Below are 18,604 nucleotides of genomic sequence, written 5' to 3'. Positions count from 1 at the left end.
AAATTCAAATAACTTGGAAGAAGCAGGGGGAATGATGTCTTGAAAGAATCCTGCAACTGTTTTTAAAAAGGCAGTTCTTAAAGCCTGGTGTGTTGGGTGAAGTGGAATTGCTCAATACACTCTGAAGCTTCCTTGTAAGTTCCCAATGTGTCACAGAACTTTCTTGCTGGGGAGGATGAAATCTCAAAGACCATTTTCACACAATAAGCCTGTCAACCAGTGTGTGATTCCCAAGCTACTTTCTATTGCAACTGCATTTTAAGAATGCAGAGCTATCAATAGAACTGTCTGAAACTTACACTAAACTGGAATTATAGCAGATAATGTTATGTTCATCTATTACTTTATGAGGCACAACATAGCAGCCAGCCAGCTTTCTGGCACTATAAATCAGAGGGGCTAGTTATTTCTAGAGGTTCTTGCAGAATCATCTCTGAAGTCTCTCTCTCTCTCTCTCTCTCTCTGTGTGTGTGTGTGTGTAATTCTCTCTTTCTGCATGCTCAGATAGGATCAATCAAGAGCATGCAGTAATAGCTTTGTGATCCTATGGAAGATTTCACATAGATCTCTGTTCCTAGAACATTATACTCTCTTGAAACTTTCCTTCCTGCCTGGGGGGGGGGGGGGAGAGGGAAATAATGCCAAAGCAATCCAAACAATGTGGGCAGCGGCAAGCATGTCTGTGCCACATGTCTATTTTTCTGACCTATGCAGCACACAACACCGTCTGGGCTGAATCTGGCCGAATCACAGCGGTTTTGATTGTCAAGAAAATCAACAGAGAGGGCAATGGTGATTGTTAAGACTGGGGATTCTGTGACAAATCCAATCCAGTTTTGAAAACTGAAATGATGCCCTCCTAGATTTTTAATGATGCAAGCCACCTGGGGCCCTTTTTAAGGAGTGGTAAAAATATTTTAAATCAATCAAACAATTAGATCCCAAACATTTAAAGAGGGCAGATGTAATAGGAATGGGAAATACCCATAGGAGTATTTGTTGGAAATCTGATGGTGAGAAGAGCATAAAACAAATTCCTCCTTTCTCTTGTTGACACCTTCATTTCCTAAAGGTTAGAAGCCATGACAAGGAGATCAGCTATGTGGGACTTAGCCCTTAACAAGAGGAGGGGGGAAGGCAAAGGAAGGAAATCAGCTATTTGGGGCTGGATCATCTTTAATAGGGGAGCAACAAACACAATATGGACAGCTGAGCACAGAAATTATAAACCTTTTGACAAATGTACTTCTGAGACACCCAGATTCTGTTCCTTCTGATGTAATTGGAAACTCCCCACAGTCCTAGCCAGCAAAACTGGTGGGGAGAAATTATGACAGTTGTGGCCTAAGAATGTACACAGGACTACACACTCCACATGCCTGTTTCAAAATAATAATATTTTTGGCACTTCAGTCACTATGCTGAATGGTTAATTTTTTTAGGTATGCCAATAGTCATATGACACGAGAACCAAGTGAGAACATAGGAGAGGCAAATATTTAAGTCAATATGCAATCCAGGAAATAATTTTAGGTTCAGCAGACTTAAGCTACCGTTATTTGTTTCAGATTCTTTGATTTTGTATCTGAAATGAAAGAAATCAGAATTTCAGGTTAGACAACCATTTTAAAAATCTGTTCTGTAAGTAAGAGGAAGTGCAATGAAAGGACGGTGCACAATAATAATCTACTTCTCCTGGCTTATAAATAGCACAATGACTTGGTTAAGCCAGCCTGTAAGAACGACATAAAAAATTTATTCCCAGTACATAAAGCCTGGCACATTTATAACCAAAGAGTAGAAATTCAAGGTGAAATAATTTTCCAGCTGGTTATCTAAAGTGGAAAGCTCCATGTTAGTATGATAGGGTGAAATTGGGGACTATAATAAAAATACTTCTGTTTTCAAATATGGCTATACAAAGCCACTGTGCTTCTGATTTGTGCATTCATTCGTTCAAGTGTTCTATGAAGAAAGACTATTTCTCTTTTTAAAATGACTTCAGTGTTTACTTTTTGAGCATTATAAAATGCCATTCCTGAGAGTCTGCTTCCTTGGTACAATTTTTTCTTCGGTACTGAGTTGTCAAGAATCATTCCTCTATGTCAGAAAATTGTGCATCTCCTCCAGATTTAGGACATGTTCTGAATGTATAATTTAGGGCTTGGCTAGACAGCTCAATTGCAGAGGGTCAGATTGGGGTAAATAGGGTAATTTAAGGTTGCACAAAGGTCAGGTATGACATGTGGCACAATCCTTGCACACACGTGACATACATACCTCAAATGACACTATTTGGTTCACTTCCCTTTAAAGGAAGGAAAGAAAAGAAACAAAACAAAACACACACACACCCCTTTGTTACTATCTGTCCTCTCTTCACTCTGGGAAGAAGTTTTCAATTTTTTTCTTTCTTTTTTTCTTCTAAAAGATACAGCACATCATCACTTTTCTAATAAGCTTTAGAAAAAAGTCACTTTCTTCTTCTGCCTCTCCACCTTCTAAATATAAATGCTAGGCATTGACTCGAGTGTTTCCAGTCATAAAACCTGTGCTCTGCCCTTGAGCTGTGAGGTGCCTCCATGTTAGGGGCAGAGGAGGTTTGAAATTTTCCAATATTATTAAGTGATCCACGTAATAACATTGGAAAATTACAGACCTCCTTTGTTAAAACCACTTAATAATATCTGTTAGAACCACTTAATAATATTGGGAAATTGAACACAGGAAGCTCCACTTTCATTCAATTTCAGTGATCACATGTGCTGAAAATGGGCAAAAATGGCACGATCCTACTAGCACACACAAAAGAGTAGCCCCTTTCTAGGGAGGTAGAAAGTTGCTTTGGGGATAGGCTGGTTTGGGGCCAGCACTTACAGCATGTGGTTGCCAGGAAGAGGAGTGAACCAGTCTGTCTGCAGAGTGGACCAAACAATGAGACAAATGTCCATATAGTTGCACCATCATCAAAGAAGCATACTGTTTGACTTATAACACATGTAATAAAACACATATAAGCTGAAATCCGGCATCTAGTTGCAGCATGAGTATGCCCAATGAATCAGAGGGATTTGGAGAGTCAAGACCTATGTAATTTCCATTGATTTAGCAGGTCTATTCTAGTTGTGACTTGCAGCTGGATTTCAGCCATAATATTGAGGGTTCTTGTGATGCACAAGACATAGTGATTTAAATTGTCCACAGGGGGTTCAGGTATTTGGTGGTGTTCTGAGAAAATTGTTTTGCGCCTATTTAGGGCAATTGTGCAAATAACACTTTAACACAAATATCAGAAACTGTACAGAATGATTGCAGTGTTGTTGCATGGTCATTTTAAGACGTACAAGCATTGAACATTTTGTTTACATCTGTACAAACAGGAGCCAATTGTTCTATGCACTTGTTTGTGCGTGCTTTGCTTTTCTATAAGAAAGACAACTAGTTTTGCACAGAGACAATGTACGAGAATTATGGAAACCTTAATGAGGAACACAATAGTGCTCTTTGTCTCATTTTCACCTGGGGGCAAAAAAATCTGACAGGGATTTATCATGCCTTATCAAGGTGCTTTATAGAGGCGTGACAACCTAAATCGACAAGAATTAAGAATTCAGCAAGAATTCTTTCCATCTCTGCCTCAGCAATATGTTGAATACTGACTACCAAAATTATAATCAAGCCTGGACTTTTCTGGAGGCAAAAATGTTGAAACTGAGTTTGTCCTACTTTTGGCCATAATTTCTTCTTCTTTACCACGCTGATAATGATCTGCTATGCGAATCTTCTAAACAGAAATGCTAGAGACTGGTTGAGAGTTTTCAGTGATAAAACCGGTGCTCTGCCATTGAGCTGTGAATAGAGATGGGGATATTTATATTTAGAAACAAATGCAAATATCCTTGTCCCAAATGGACCTAATGAGGGTCTGGCCCCCAGGACTGGAGCATCCATTCATGTGTCCCGGTGCCACAAAGGTCGTGCTCTTCCTGTCAGTGGCACCTGGAGCTCTGCTGTCTTCCTGCTCAGCTGGCCACACCAGGCAGGGGGTGGGAAGACAAATCTCCCCACATGGCTGCTGCGTGGCCAGCCAAGCAGGAAGACAGTGGAGCTCCAGGTGCCACTGGTAGGAAGAGTGGGACCTTCATGGTGCTGGGACATATTAGTGGATGGCCTGGTCCTGGGGGCTGAACCCTCATTAGGGCTAGCTGGGATGGGAATATCCATATTGTTCCAGAGCTTAAAGAAATCCTGGCTGGGATTATAGCTCCATAAAATAGATAACTATCATTGCCCATGGTTGCTGGGGAATTCTAATAAGAGCAGTCCAAAAAAAGGAACTTTTCCCATGTCCTGAGGTATTCTTAAGGATCGTTGAAGCCATAGCCCCATTAATACTTTTGTACCCTTCCCACCCCTTCTGTAAATGGAGGATTTTTTTCTGATGGGGAAATGAACACTTGACAAGGACAAGAAAATGTCATCTACAGTTTGGCTGAGATTAATATTGAGATTTATCTTGACCGAAGACAAGGTAGGCAACCTGGGATGGGAACCTGTTAGGTTCAGTTCTTATGGACTATCTGGCCTGTGAGATGGATGTGTTCTAAGAACCGAAGATATTTGTGGCATCAAGTAGTGTGTGCTGACATTATCTTTGCTGGTCCTTTATTGCAACCTCAATAATATAGTTGTACCTTTTATAACCAAAGAGGTGTTGCTATCCTTCCACTCTCATGAAGAGTGAGGTAAGCATCTGTTCCTCATGAGAAGAAAAATTTTATAATAGGAGGGTGAACAAGAAATTTGTCTTGAGGAGGTTCTAATTAATCATTAGGAAGAAGTTCCTGATAGTAAGAGTTCTTTGATAAGGAATAGTCTATCTTGGAAGGTGGTGGACTCTCCTTTGTTGGAGATTTTTAAATGGAAATCTGATAGTATTTGGTCAGTGATGCTTTGGCTTAAGCATTGACAGAGGCCTGGATGAAATGAACTTTGGAGCCTCTGATAGTCCTTGGATTTTATAATTCTATGAACACTGAAATTTTCGTATCAGTAGAATATAGCAGACAAAAATGTTTGCAGTGTTCCTTTCTACTGAGCAAGTTACTTTGATTAAAATCAGCTGAGGATTGTCAAGTTAACCAAAGTAGCAAAGCTACCCAATGGGATCGCCATAGCTGCTTACGTTCTATGCTGTTATGATTTTTTTAAAATCTCAATTTCTCCTCCATGCTTTTGTATGTTGCCAAAGCCCCATTGCAAACAGACCTCCTGTCTCTATTTTCTGAGTACTAACCATGTGGATAACTTTGAAAAAGTGAAAGCTGTCACTGTTACATGTTTCCTTTGCTTCTCTTTAGAGACAAAATGGTTGGCAGGGAGGATGGGAGGGACAGATGTTTTCCGGCTAAAAATGACAACATCCCGTCTGTTGGCTGCAGTTTCCTGCAGTTTCCAAGCATTGGTCCCCGTATCTTCAAATGTTTAACAGATGGTGAATTACAAACTGTCTAAGCTGCTTTGAAGCTGGGAAAGATGTAAGGGGAACGAAGAAGACCCAGTTTTGGAAACACAGGTGGTTATATGTCATGGAGGAGTAACAAAACGTAGTTATTCATTAATATTTTGAAACAAAATATTAACAACAAAAAACATTAAAGAAGAAAAAGTCTGTTATACTTACTATAGGTGATTACAAAGGATTATGCAATTTATTCCAAAACCAGATAAGATAGCTGGGAAGGCACAAGAGTGATTGGACCAGAAAGGGTTGCTTTGTAGGGAGTGATTTCTCATAAAGCAACCCTTCCACCTGCCAGGGAATTGCTTCCATTCAAGCTCCCCAAAGTAGTAGCTCCACAGCCAAAATGAAAAGCTCTAGCTTTGTCACGGATTGCGTTGGGGCTGGAGCACAGTTCCCTGCATGTCACATGATTCACAAGCGCTCCAAAAGGCTATTCATTTTCCTGCGTATCTACATCCTATGTAGGAAGATTGGATGAATGGAAGATAGGATCCCTCTCCTTTTAATGGTGGTGCAAGAGGAAGCACAAAACCTCTATGGAGGTTAGACAGATAAGTGGAGGAAACAGTAGCAGTGTCTAGGTTTTGCAACACCCTCCCAAAGAAAGTTAGCTTGATTCCTTCTCTGTTGATATTTTAGAGGCGGTGGCCAACAGTGTATTATTCCGTATGGGTTTTGGTAATTAAACTGGTGTTAAAGATGGCTCCTGGCAGTGCTTTTAGTCTATTAATACAGGATACTGACTTTGTAAAAACTATTTCTATTTTTATAAATAAAAAATAAGTATATATTTATTTTATCTTTGAAAGAATGTTTTTCGCTGTGCATCATTGGGAAGCCCCAGCAATAAATATGTAATTTTCACAAGAAAATAAGTATAGCTCATTGTGTGGGGCTTGAAAAGTGGCACTTTGTGAAACTATGTTCCTCCCTCACCAAAACCCTTTAGTCCCTTTCACTTAACATGAAAGACAGCAAAAGGTGACAGCTAGCAAATGGGGTGTTTTGCAATGGGACATTGCTAAAGCATCAACAGAGAGGAGATGCATCACTTGAAAAAAAAAGACATTGATGTGCTAATTGATTGGTGAAGGGGAAGACTTAGAAACTATTGTTCTAATCTAAGCAGAAGTTCAATATGTATCACAACATGGAGAGAAGATTATGTGTGGGTGCCTGATACTCTTGCTATACCAACTGCCCAAGCACTAACAACTGATGGGAAACCAGAAGGCCCTTCTTGCTTATCTCAAGCCATACTTGGACTGGAGAATGCTTCAGAGAAAAGGCCTTGGAAAATTATGGCAAATGGCTAGTTTACTCCTGAATCCTGGTGAGAAGCATTGGAGCAATGGTGTGAGCCCTCCTACTTAGATATTTGCAGCATCTCTATTGGTATGACTTTAAATGGCTTACAATTACTAAACTCTCTGAGGACTCATAGAGTGAAGCCTTATATCCACCTGATCTGTGAAACTTGTTTGCAGGTTACTCACTTGCTTTTTTGACTCCCTTCTAGGATGTTGAAACTTACTTGATGATTACCAGTGAATAATGAATTTTTTTAAAAATGATTTCTTAAGAAAACATCCGAAGAAGAAACACCATATCTGAAGGATCGAGAACCATGGTTTCAGCTATTTGCTGCTTTAATAAATTAAATACTCCTCCCCACCAGAAATTCATGTTTTCAAAGTGTATTATCACTAAAGGGAACCAGAGACTCTGCTATATAGAGAGTTTGCATATCCACAGTTTCTTCATCGTGGTCTTCTGTGAATGAACACAAAAGGGTTAACCCAGTGCCAGTGTTGGTCCTCTCTGAATATTCTCGAGCTTTAAGAGAAAAGTAACAAAGTTTAAGGCTGCCTATACTGTGTGCATGCTCCGCCCACCCAAGCCTCAGTTCCATTTTTCTGCCTAGTTGATTGGAACCTCTCGCTTCGAGCTCTATATTTTATTATTCTTTGTACTGATATCTTCGTTTTTTGACCTGGATTCAGACTGACTTGGAGAACTGTTGTATTCCCTGACACGGATTTTACTTTTTATGGACTTTGCTTTCGGATTTCCCCTCAAGTTTGGCTGCTTCGGACTTCCCTCCTTTTTCCCTGCCCCGCAAATGGCTCTAGTAAGACTTTTCAGCTTTTATGTCCCCCTCAGGGCCATTTAGCCGTTGTGTAGTTTGTTCAAGAAAAATCCCCCACCAAGACAGACATGATTGTTGCCTTTTCTGCTTAGGTGAATCCCACCTCACTAAATCTTGCAGGCATTGTAAAGCTTTTACTAAAGCTGCTTTAAAAGCCAGGCAACAGCATCTTAAGTATTACCTTTGGGAATCTACTCTAGCCTCCACCAAACCTTCTGACATGGAGGTGGTCCCACCTTCAGCCACCCCTTGCTCTGAAGCGGCGGCTTCTCCTCAATCAGTTGTTTCCAAAGCTGGCAAAACAACGAAAAAGGCGGCTTCTTCAAACAAATCCACTACGACGTCGAAGTTTGCTGCTGCTTCTACACTCAAACCTGAAAAACAAGCAAAGGGAAAGGCTCCCGTTAAAGTGAAGGAATCCTCCACTCAGCTTCCACCAATATCTGAAGCTTTACCATTGCCCATTTTGGAGGATTCATCCAGAGACCATGAATCTTTGTCGGAGGCAGCCCCATCGCTTCCTCCTTGACAAATTGAGCCTTCTCTCCCGGCTGGCGTCTCCTCACCGACGCCGAGTCAGCTTGCTGGAGCGACAGCAGGCTTGGCTTCTGCCCCGCATAGCCCAATTTCTCATGGGCAGGGGTCTTCGGCTCTTTTGGTCTTGTCAGCACACTCGAGGTCGAGATCCCCTCATAAAAAGCGCTCATCTAAAAGGAAGCACCATTCCTCCACTCAACATCGATCTAAACATCGACGTCGAACTAGATCTATTGACTCTGATGATTCTGAGAGAGTGTGGGCACGTCACCGCTATCAACGTCGACGGGACTACAGCTCTTCAGATTTCTCTTTGATGTCGACCAATCGAGGTTGAAGACATAAGAAAGTGAAATACGTCTATATTTCTTCTTCTTCTTCTGAGTCCCCTCGGCCCCGTCGTCATCGTCGATGGGTTGACATCGAAGGTTCTAAAGCCCCAGTACCACACCCTGTAGAGCCTGCTCCTTCGACATTGACGGTTCCTATATCTTCACAGCAGACTCAGTCTTCAACGCACGATGTCGAAAGACAACCGCGTAAAAGAAAAAGGGATGTCTTCTCTTCAGATCCAGATGAAGTTTCCTCTGTTGCATCTTCAGATTCTGAGCCGGAACTACCATCTCAACCTTGCCAAGGCGACCTTCCTGAGGGTGAGGTTGTTGGTTCTGATAAGGGAGACCCACATGCTTCATCTCCTTCAGAGGACTTCTCATATTCTCAAATGCTTTCGCATCTAGCAAGGGCATTAAAATTGGAAATAGACCAACCTACACCTCCTGCTGAAGACCTTATCTTTGAGGACATCAACCAGGAGAGGTCTCCTCCTCCAAGCCTTACCGTTGTGCCGGTCATAATGGAGATTATTAAAGAATTCTGAAAACAACTTTCTATTTCTCTCTCCATTTCTTGCCGCACTGAGAACCTTTATCGTATCCATGGTAATGACGCAAAATTTCTTCTTAAATACCCTATACCAAACTTGCTCATTATGGAAACCAGTTGTACTAAACCCACTGGAAAGTCCCATGTTACTCCCACAAACAAGGAAGGTAAGAAGCTGGAAATCATTGGAAGGAAGATCTACTCATTAATTTCCTTCCTACTACGACTCATAAACTATCAAACTGCTTTGGGAGCATACCAGAAGCAGCTCTGGTTGAAAATCCTACCTGCTCTTAAAATGACTCCAGAGGATGTGAGACAAGGTTTCCTGAATTTCTATGAGGAAGCCCAAACTGTGTCAAAACACCAAAGGTTATCAACTAGGCATGCAACAGAGGCTGCTGCCAGAGTTCTCATGTCTGCAGTGACTTTACGCAGAAACGCATGGCTGAGATCTGCCAACATCCTAGATGATGTCAAAACCAAAGTGGAAAACCTTCCCTTTGATGCTACCGGGCTATTTAATGAAAAGACTGATAATCATTTAGAGGAACTACATACGGCCAAAAAGATGGCAAAATCCTACTCTATCCAGCCTCAACCTAGATATAACAAATAGCAGTGGAGAAAGTCTTATTCTCAATACCAGTAATCTTCGCAGCAGTACAGACCGTTTAGGAGCTTACCTCAACAAAGATCATCTCAAGCTTCTTCCTCCACCCCCAGCTATCGTCCTCAGCAGTTGCAGCATAGGCAATCCTATATCTTTGACTATGCCATAGACATAAACGGAAATCACATCATCACACGGTGTATCGGGCTTTCACCTCAACCAGCCTTTACTGCTTCCCACTCTGTTCTCTGAGCCTACAAATTACACCAAGCGCATGCTCCACACCCTTGATGTCAGGAGGGCTCTGGCCTTCTATGTTTCTAGAACCAAGGACTTTAGGTCATCCAATAGACTTTTCCTCTGCTACTTTGGGAAAAAGAAAGGTCTTCCGGCATTGCCTTCAACGCTCTCCAGATGGCTTGTCTCCACAATCTCGCTTGCTTATGAGCTTCAGCGTAAGGCTCTACCTGAAGGACTTCTGGCTCATTCCACCAGAGCCATAGCTTCTTCTACTGCCCTACTACGTGGCATTGATGTGCCTGACATCTGCAGGACCGCCACTTGGTCTAATGTCTCCACCTTCATTACTCATTACAGACTGGACCTGAGGGCCAAGAAGGAGACAAGCTTCGGGAGAGCGGTGTTGATGTCTGTCCTCCAGTGACAGCCCACCATCCGGTGAGTAAGCGTGCTAATCACCTTTTTGTGTGCATTCACAGAAGACCACGATGAAGAAAGAGAGGTTACAGGTAAGTTCTTCAAGTGGTCATCTGTGAATTCACACAATCCCACCCTGCTTCCCCTCTATCTGTCACTGGCTGTATCTAGCTCATGCTCAGGTACCTGTGGTGGATAAATGGAACTGAGGCTTGCGCAATATAGGCAGCCTTAAACTTTGTTACTTTTCTTGTAAAGCTCGAGAATGTTCCGAGAGGACCAACGCTGGTGCTGGGTTAACCCTTTTGTGTGAATTCACAGATGACCACTTGAAGAACCATGGTTACAGGTAAGTAACCTCTCTTTTTTTGCATCTGGGAGCGGGGCTTGGAACACATTCCCATGGATATTGCTGCCCTACTTTCCTGAAGATTCGTCAATCTGTATAAAGAGGAAGAAAATAAAGAAAAGTTTTCTAATACTTCTAAATTAGAATTCCCAAAGCAGTTATTGATTCTTTAACAAGAAGGTGTGGTTGTGGTTTTTATGCTTGAAGTAACCTCTTTGGTAGAAATTTATCAACTTTATTTCTTTTTTCAGGCTATTTCTGTCTCATGAATCTGAAGATCTTTTCACACCATATGTGTTCTTAAAGCTTTCCGTATTCTGTAATTGCTTCAAGCAACCTGTGTAATTTTTACATGTTTTCTTGCATGTGTTAATATTTTCAAAACACATTTCCAGTTTTTAAAAAGCAGATAGAACTGTGAAGATGATACTAGGCTGCCTTCCAACTCCTTATTTTTCAATATTCCCAACAATGAATTCATGTAGCGTCTCAAGAAAGTTTTTAAAAAATCTGAACTCCACTGATTTTTTCAATCCATAATCTCACAATCTTTTAATAAGAATTGCTTCCCAAACCATAAGGTAGTTCCTCTATACATTTTAAACCAATTCAAGAGATTACTTTATACACATTTATAGGAACTTGAAAAAAAATCTGAAAGTACCTGGAAGATCTTTCTTTGGCCATTCTACATCTCTTTGGGAGAATTGTCATGTCAAACTACAAAAACTGTGACTAGTCATAACTTGTAACAATAATAGTTCACCCGTCATTTTCAGAGATGCAAATAGGCTGAGACAAAACCACCCTGACCCCTGTTCTGTGCCCAATCTGGACCTTTTTGTTCCAGTGTCGGATTACTCTTTTTTTTGGAGCTGAGCTGGAGCAATTCCTGTATGCTTAGAAAGAACTCTTCAAAGAAAATCACTCCCAGCAAAGTGATCCTTTTCAACATAATCAATAGCAATCCTCCTTCACTGTCTCATCACACCCTAGGTGGAAGGTAGCTCCCTGTGTTCCTATGAATGGTTATGACTAGAGATGGGCACAATTTGCAGAACTGGCAGTCTGCGCTGGTTCGTTTTTTGGCTGAACGAGTGTTCGACAGCTGCTAGCTCTTCTGCTGGGCACCCAATTCAGAGGCAGTGCTCTGACTCCCCCCCCCCGCCTCCTATGAGCGTTGCCTCTGAGTGGGAACTTGCCAGATAAGGCAGGGCTGGGAAGTGCCAAACATTTGTTTCGCCGAAAAAACAACCACCACGGATTGCAGTTCGGCAGTTCGTGCCCATCTCTAGTTGTGACTACAGCTTGTCCTCAACATGGCAGCCCTAATGAAATTTCAGGAGTTTCTGATAAAGTTCGGGCACTATTTGGATCATATTCCTGGTGAATGAATCATAAGCTTTACTCTTGAAGAGTATTCACAGAAGAAAATTAGCTTCCTTAAAAATTGTGCTGGAAGAAGTCATCAAGCATATTGTGATGTGGATGAGTTTGGTTAAATTCATAATGAACCATTTTGATGCATATCTTACAAAAACTTTTCCGTGAAGACAACTGAGGTGGAGTCAGAGCTAATTTCTTCTAACCAAGGGACATTTCCATGACCAATGTGAGCAGGAATTGTGCTGGAGCTTTCAAAAGGGCCAGTGTCTGTTTTGGGTGTTTAGAAAATGAAGAGCCTGGGAGGTTGCATCTTCTATATCAACAACTCATCATCTTGTTCGTTAATTGGAGATCATTTTGATCTGGAGAGGAAAAGAAGGGTGCATTAATGGTTTTTTCTTTTGATGTAAAGGTTCATGTCCCCTGCTGAATGTACAATCAATAAACCTAAGTCATGCACCTGAATACTTGAATATAATTATTGCTTTATTCCTAAATTTACTTCCTAAATTTAGTCAAGTTCCCTGTGGGCTTTTCCTGTCCTACTTTTTAACCCTATATTCCAACATATCTATGGACTGTTGTTGTTCCATTCCCCCTCCATTAGGAACCCCAAACATTCTTGTTTCCATAATAAGATTCTACTTTCTTGCTACTTGGAAGGTCATAGTGCTTCTCTTTCCTCCTTGAAATCCATTCTTGAAATCCACCTTTTCCATGAAGCTTTGCATTTAGCTTTCCTTGTAGCGAAGGAATTAAAGTAAAATTAAACAAAGTTATGATTCGTACAAATTGCCAGTTCAGCAGTTCCTGCCAGTTCATCCTTTGGATTAACAGGTGTTCAGCAGTTCTGAACCCCATCTCCTCTAACAAGTGCCCACTCAAAGGCAGTTCCCAGGCTTACCTGCTCTACCTCTTCTATTTGGCAGGCCCACAGGCAGAGAGGGAAGCGCTAGGCTGCCATAACAGAAGTGACTGCTTCCGTCTGCACTGTAGAGGCAGTGGTGGAAACAGTAGCAGCTGTGACAGAAGAGAATGAGGCAGCAGGACAAGCTAGGGAGGCAACGGGGGCAATGGGAAGGTGACAGGGGGACTCAGCTTTATTTTTTTGGCTGTCTAATAAAGAAAACAAGCACCGGCAAACTGATTCCTGGATGGTTGGTAAACATTAGTAAATTTGTGGTTCATGATTCATCAACCTTGACAAACTATGGACCAAGACAAACCATTTTGGTAGTTTGTCCCCATCTCAAGTTCCTACTTGATGGCACAGAACAGCAACAACAACAAAAAATCAAATAAATCGCAGGCTTTCATGGAGAAAATTCCACATCTTCAGACTTAGCACAATGCCTTCATGGACAGTGCAGAAAAATTATAGACAAGCATCCAAGAATTGATGGTACTTGTCTGAGAGTGTTGATGTCAGTCCTCTTCAGGCTGCTGTCTTAAGCCTCCCTGCAGCATGAGTTGGAGTTTTTACAGCCCTCTCTTAGGGCCAAAAGGTTATCAATTAAAAATAGCCAATTGTGACAAATTAAAGCCAAAATAATGTTTTGACTATCTGTTTCCTCAGCGACTGACCTCTCCACATTGAGCAGGAAGGACTGAAAGAGCTCCTAGTCATGTTCACTTAAATTCATGGTAACACTTACAAAATCTGCTTTATAAAGGTTTCTAGACACATACTGATTTCTGCTCCTGTTCAAAGAAATACAAACCGAAAACCGCTTTAAACTGTCTCCCATGACAGAAAAAGGTTCCGAGATGGAAGAGCAGGCTGCATACCTTAACAGGACTGTTGTTTCTTCAAAGCAAGGCTGAGGGCTGAACTAAACCATACAAGCAGACCATTATTAGAAGAGGGTATATGGAATGCTGAAACTCTCTTATTGTCACTGTAGAAGTTTTTGATGGCTTCCAAAGTTTACAGATCAGTTTGCTATATTTTGCGACTGGGCAGCAGGAGGCAAATTGGGCTTCATTGGTGATTGTGATTCCTTAGTCACAAAAGTCTAGCTGAATCACATCTATCAAACACAAAAAGACCCAAGATTCTAATGACAGGTTATCTATAGGGTAAAAATCAGCCTTGAATTAAACCATCCAATAACTGGGTGGAATGAGCTGGACTCGTGAAAATGCTACACTAAGAAGCTCCCAAATGCAGTCAACTGGCTTTCCATAGGAAACAGATGTTCACTCAACCAGTGCTTTGTTCTAAGGTATGCTTTCAATTTTACCACCATGCAAGGAAAGCAGCAAAAGCAGAGGAAAACAAAGGGCTCACCCTTCTTTTGAATAGCTATAGACTTTCTGACAAACTGAAATTCTATAGGAGTGATGAATTTTCCTCATTCTTCATAATAAAGTATCTATCTCATTTTATCATTCCAGTGTTGAACTGAAGAATACATAACAAACAGAATGAGGGAGAAAAGGAAGGGAGGAAGGAGCTAGTAATTTGGCTTTCTGAAACTTGACCATAAGCAATGTTTATCTTCATTAAGTTCCGACATAATGAACAAAATGCTTCTAGTCCCTTGAGATTTGGTTTTCGGCAGCAAAATCCATGATTATGTATGTATTTAGGTCAAGGAGAGGAAGGAAGGAAGGAAGTGTTACTTGTGGCTTTTGAAACATATCTGATTTTTAAAAAATTACTATGCCTTACCCAGTACACTTGGAAATAAGTCACTCTTTAAAAGGTTACCAGTTCTTATGGTGTTGGCATTCTACACAGACACATGTTGATCTTTCTTGACAAATGGAATGCCATCCTAGTTTCTCTGTTCTGAATACAAGAGGCCTCTGCCTCAAAGATGCTTTTCTCATTTATTGGCAGAATGGTGTGTACTGTTTATCACATGAATACCATTAACTGCATGTTTGCTTATTTTATTTGTTTGTTTGTGTGTATACAAGATGGTCGGAAAGTGGACCTGAAGTTGTTTGTAAGGTGCCCAGGACCATTTCTGTGGCCCCTAAGGACTGTGAAAGCTCTCAAGAAAAAGGTTTGTTTTGAAACAAAAATGTTGGTAATTTTTGATTAATTTCTGTTCTAATTTCTGCTGGGGTTCTCCAGCAAGCCCCAAGCCAGTGGGCATGCATATCCCTAACAATCCTCATTAATTGCCAGCTAGAAATGATGGAACTTCCTCACATAACAGCATTTCAGCCTCTGTTTTGTTTGTTGTTTTTTATAGAAAAAAGCAACAGCAAAAACGCAGCATACCTATAGTTTAAAAGAGTCAAACCAATTAACAACTTATGAATGTAAAATAGAAGAACCATAAAGAAATGTGAGAGCTTAGCAGTTAATTATCTGAAGAACTTGTTATTGTGGATTACCATATTGAACAGACTTTGTTAGCGGTTTGAACGTTTTTAATATTGTTCATTCCCTGACTTAATTTCTCCATTAGGGTTACAGAACAAGATTTTGGGTCTCTCTCTAGTGTAGGAGAATTTCTAATTGGGCAGTTGAGGGGAAAAACTCATTCTTTTTGTTTTAAGTTCCAAATACTGTATTGTCCAGTCCAGCCCAGTCCAGTAAACCTTTACTGGCATAAACAGGGTGGACAAGGAAGTAAGACACAAGGGGAGAAGAATCACAAGGCGAATAAACATAGTCAACATTAAACGAGGAAGTACAAAATAATGAGAGGTACTACTACTGTAGTGTATTGTCCAAAAAAGAGTGAACCCAACTGAGAAGAGCAATTTGTACCTCAGGGACCTTGGGGGAGGGGCTGCCCCAAGGCTGTACAGTACCTCCAAATTAAAGAATCTTGGAAGCACTAATCAAGGGGCTCCCTGTGTCTTGTTTTCAAGGCCAGATATGCAGATTTGTTCCCCAGTCCCCGACAGTTTGCCCATCCCAACCTGTACAGTGTAGCTTGAACAGCTTCTAAATTCTGTTGGATGGTAAAGGCCATTTTAATGTTTCCTGTTCCTATCCCAAAATCTGTTCTAAACCTGCTGCTTGACTTTCAAGGTAAGCCATCAGATGGAAATGAAATTTCTGGGCTTTGAAAAATATACAAGTTGCATCCCTCAAAACACACCTCGTCCTGGACAATCCTACATTTCTCAGGTTTGTGCTGTGTTGTGGCAAATAAACAAGATACGCAAAATGTTGAGCACATTTGGAAAATGCACCTGAATTATAACGTGCTTATTTGAAAAAATGAACACAAACATGCTTCAGGCAACGGGAGAAAATACAAAAGGTCTACTCTGAATTTGAACTTTAAAAAAAAAGAACAAAAATACAGACAAATACTAACACAAGATTGGTCTGAGAAGGGACAGAATACTAGCAGGGTTGTCAGAAAATAATTGGGGAAGGGGAGAGAGAAATTTCCCTCCTTTGTTCCATTGAAATTCAGATAGCTTCACTTGGAATTCAAATTCAAGTGACTAAGGCAGGGGAAAAAATGTTAAATGCCCCCTCCACAGTCCTTTGGCTGCTCAGAGTTTTCCTAGCCTTTATTTGCATAATAAAATGCATGTACCTTGGTTATGTTTAAAGAATGAGTGCCATGAATAATGAGGTCTTCAGTAATTCATCCATATATATTAAACTCATCACACATTTCAAATATGAAATAAAACAAAAACTTTAAGAAGCCTCTCAGAGACGAAGTCCTTAATGCATTTGCATATCTCTTCCATGTATTTCAAAAATATATATATAATAGAAAAAATATCTATAATGTGTCTCTGCATGATTTAAATACATTTTATGTGCCTAATTTAAACAGTAATAAGGTTTCTTTACAGCTGTACAAGTACTTAAGAGGGACAAGGATATGACGTGTTTATATTTTTAAAGACTCAGTTATGGAAAAGTAGTGACATCTACAAGACATTTCAATTTTACAACTTTCTTCAAAGATGTTTCAGGATCTCACATTTTCAGAAGATAAACTGAGCAGTGCTGCTCTAGTTATACAGAATGGGCACTTTGATATTTTAAGAGTCAAAGAGTAAAAAAAAATGCAAATGACAGAAGAGACCCTTAATCTTCCATTGAGAATTGCCCCACCAAGGGACCCACAAGTTTAAAGAACTTGAATAAGGTTGAAAATAAGCATTACAATAACTATTTTAATAGCAAAATCATAGCGCAGGCTACTTTGTGCCAGTTTTAAACAGAAAAGCATAATGAAAATAACACAGTGTCTTGACAGCTTACCATGTTATGTCCATTTCAGCCCTGATTCTATTGTTTCTTTGATTCCACAACTTCTCCCCTTTCAAAATCCATGCCCTTCCTCATTCTCCTCTTCTTTCACTTTTCTTTTTTCTCTTACTTTCTGTTCCCTCATGGATGGGAGGGAACACTAACTGCTTGAGTCCACCTAATTGAACAATACCATAAGGCCTTTTGCTGCGACCTCTGTTTTTAAGTAAGTAAGTAAGTAAGTAAGTAAGTAAGTAAGTAAGTAAGTAAGTAAGTAAGTAAGTAAGTAAGTAAGTAAATAAATAAATAAATAAATAAATAAATAAATAAATAAATAATGTATTTATTTAAAACCTTTTTACCCTCCCTTTCATGTTAAAGGGACCCAAGGCATCTTATAACAATTAAAAGACAATATTTAAAAGCTAACAACAGTGAGTATACAAATATTAACAAAAAATTAACAAGTATTATATTAAGGACGAAGGATGAAGAACGTGTGGCCCTCGAGATATTGCAGCTGAATTTGGGCCATTGTTTTAATAACAGGTTGCTACAATATGCGATTTAAATATTCCAGCCAATAAAAATATTATTGTAAGAAGGAGAATATCATGTAATTTTATTATGTTATCTTCTCACTTGGTTTCTTTGTGGAGCACTCAATCATGGCGGAAATCCGTTAGTTTTGATTTCTCTCATATTCAGTTGAAATCTCGAGGTTTTTTTCCTTCTCAAATATGAAGACATCTGTGAATTTGAATAAATTCCATTATCAGAAAAAAAAATGTAATGAAATTCTCACCCAGCCTTAATCACAAGGCTGGAAATGTATGGATTTAGGGCCACAAATTGTGTAAGTTTCTGTGGCAAAGCTAGTCCCAATTAGAGTAGATTTATTTTGGTAAACCAAGAATTATGGGAGTCGCATTGATTCAGTGGGCCTAGCAGATGGAACTAACAACTGGATTAGCTCTATGTCCTGTCTTGAAGAGCTCATTGGGGGGGGGAAAAGTTGACTAAGCCACCTTCTTACACATCCCAACATGACCACACTCCAGCAGCATACAAGCCTTTTGATTTTCCTAACATTTCGGGTGAAAGCATCAAATTCCCATTCCTGCTTATTGCTACTCATCATGGAACACTTTTGTGAGTCAACAAACAACCTCAAAAGCTGCTGCTGTTTCACCTTCTATTATAAAGTGAATGCGCACATTGCCCATACAACAAACTACAACCAAAGAGGGGTGTTTAGTGTGGGTGGCATTTAATTAACTCATCTTTATATTTTAGCTGTTTTCAATTTTCTTCAC

The 18,604-nt window shown here is 40.2% G+C and overlaps 1 long non-coding RNA gene across 2 annotated transcripts; it reads right to left on the bottom strand.

Annotated features, from left to right (window-relative positions):
• Window positions 1–7,155: 7,155 nt before the first annotated feature.
• On the bottom strand, window positions 7,156–17,491 carry LOC140707061 (uncharacterized). Of its 2 annotated transcripts, none has more exons than XR_013544461.1 (6): window positions 13,005–17,491; window positions 12,250–12,462; window positions 10,552–10,806; window positions 9,782–9,866; window positions 7,855–8,047; window positions 7,156–7,360 (listed from the first exon to the last, which is right to left on the bottom strand). It is a non-coding gene; the product is annotated as an uncharacterized LOC140707061 (long non-coding RNA). The 2 variants fall into 2 exon arrangements; XR_013544462.1 differs by having other exon boundaries at window positions 17,301–17,491.
• Between the last annotated feature and the right edge of the window lie 1,113 nt (window positions 17,492–18,604).

Source organism: Pogona vitticeps, chromosome 4 (assembly GCF_051106095.1).
Source record: "Pogona vitticeps strain Pit_001003342236 chromosome 4, PviZW2.1, whole genome shotgun sequence".
NCBI lineage: Eukaryota > Metazoa > Chordata > Lepidosauria > Squamata > Agamidae > Pogona > Pogona vitticeps.
The sequence above is the reverse complement of the archived record's forward strand: the minus strand, read 5'-3'. Positions and strand labels throughout refer to the sequence as shown.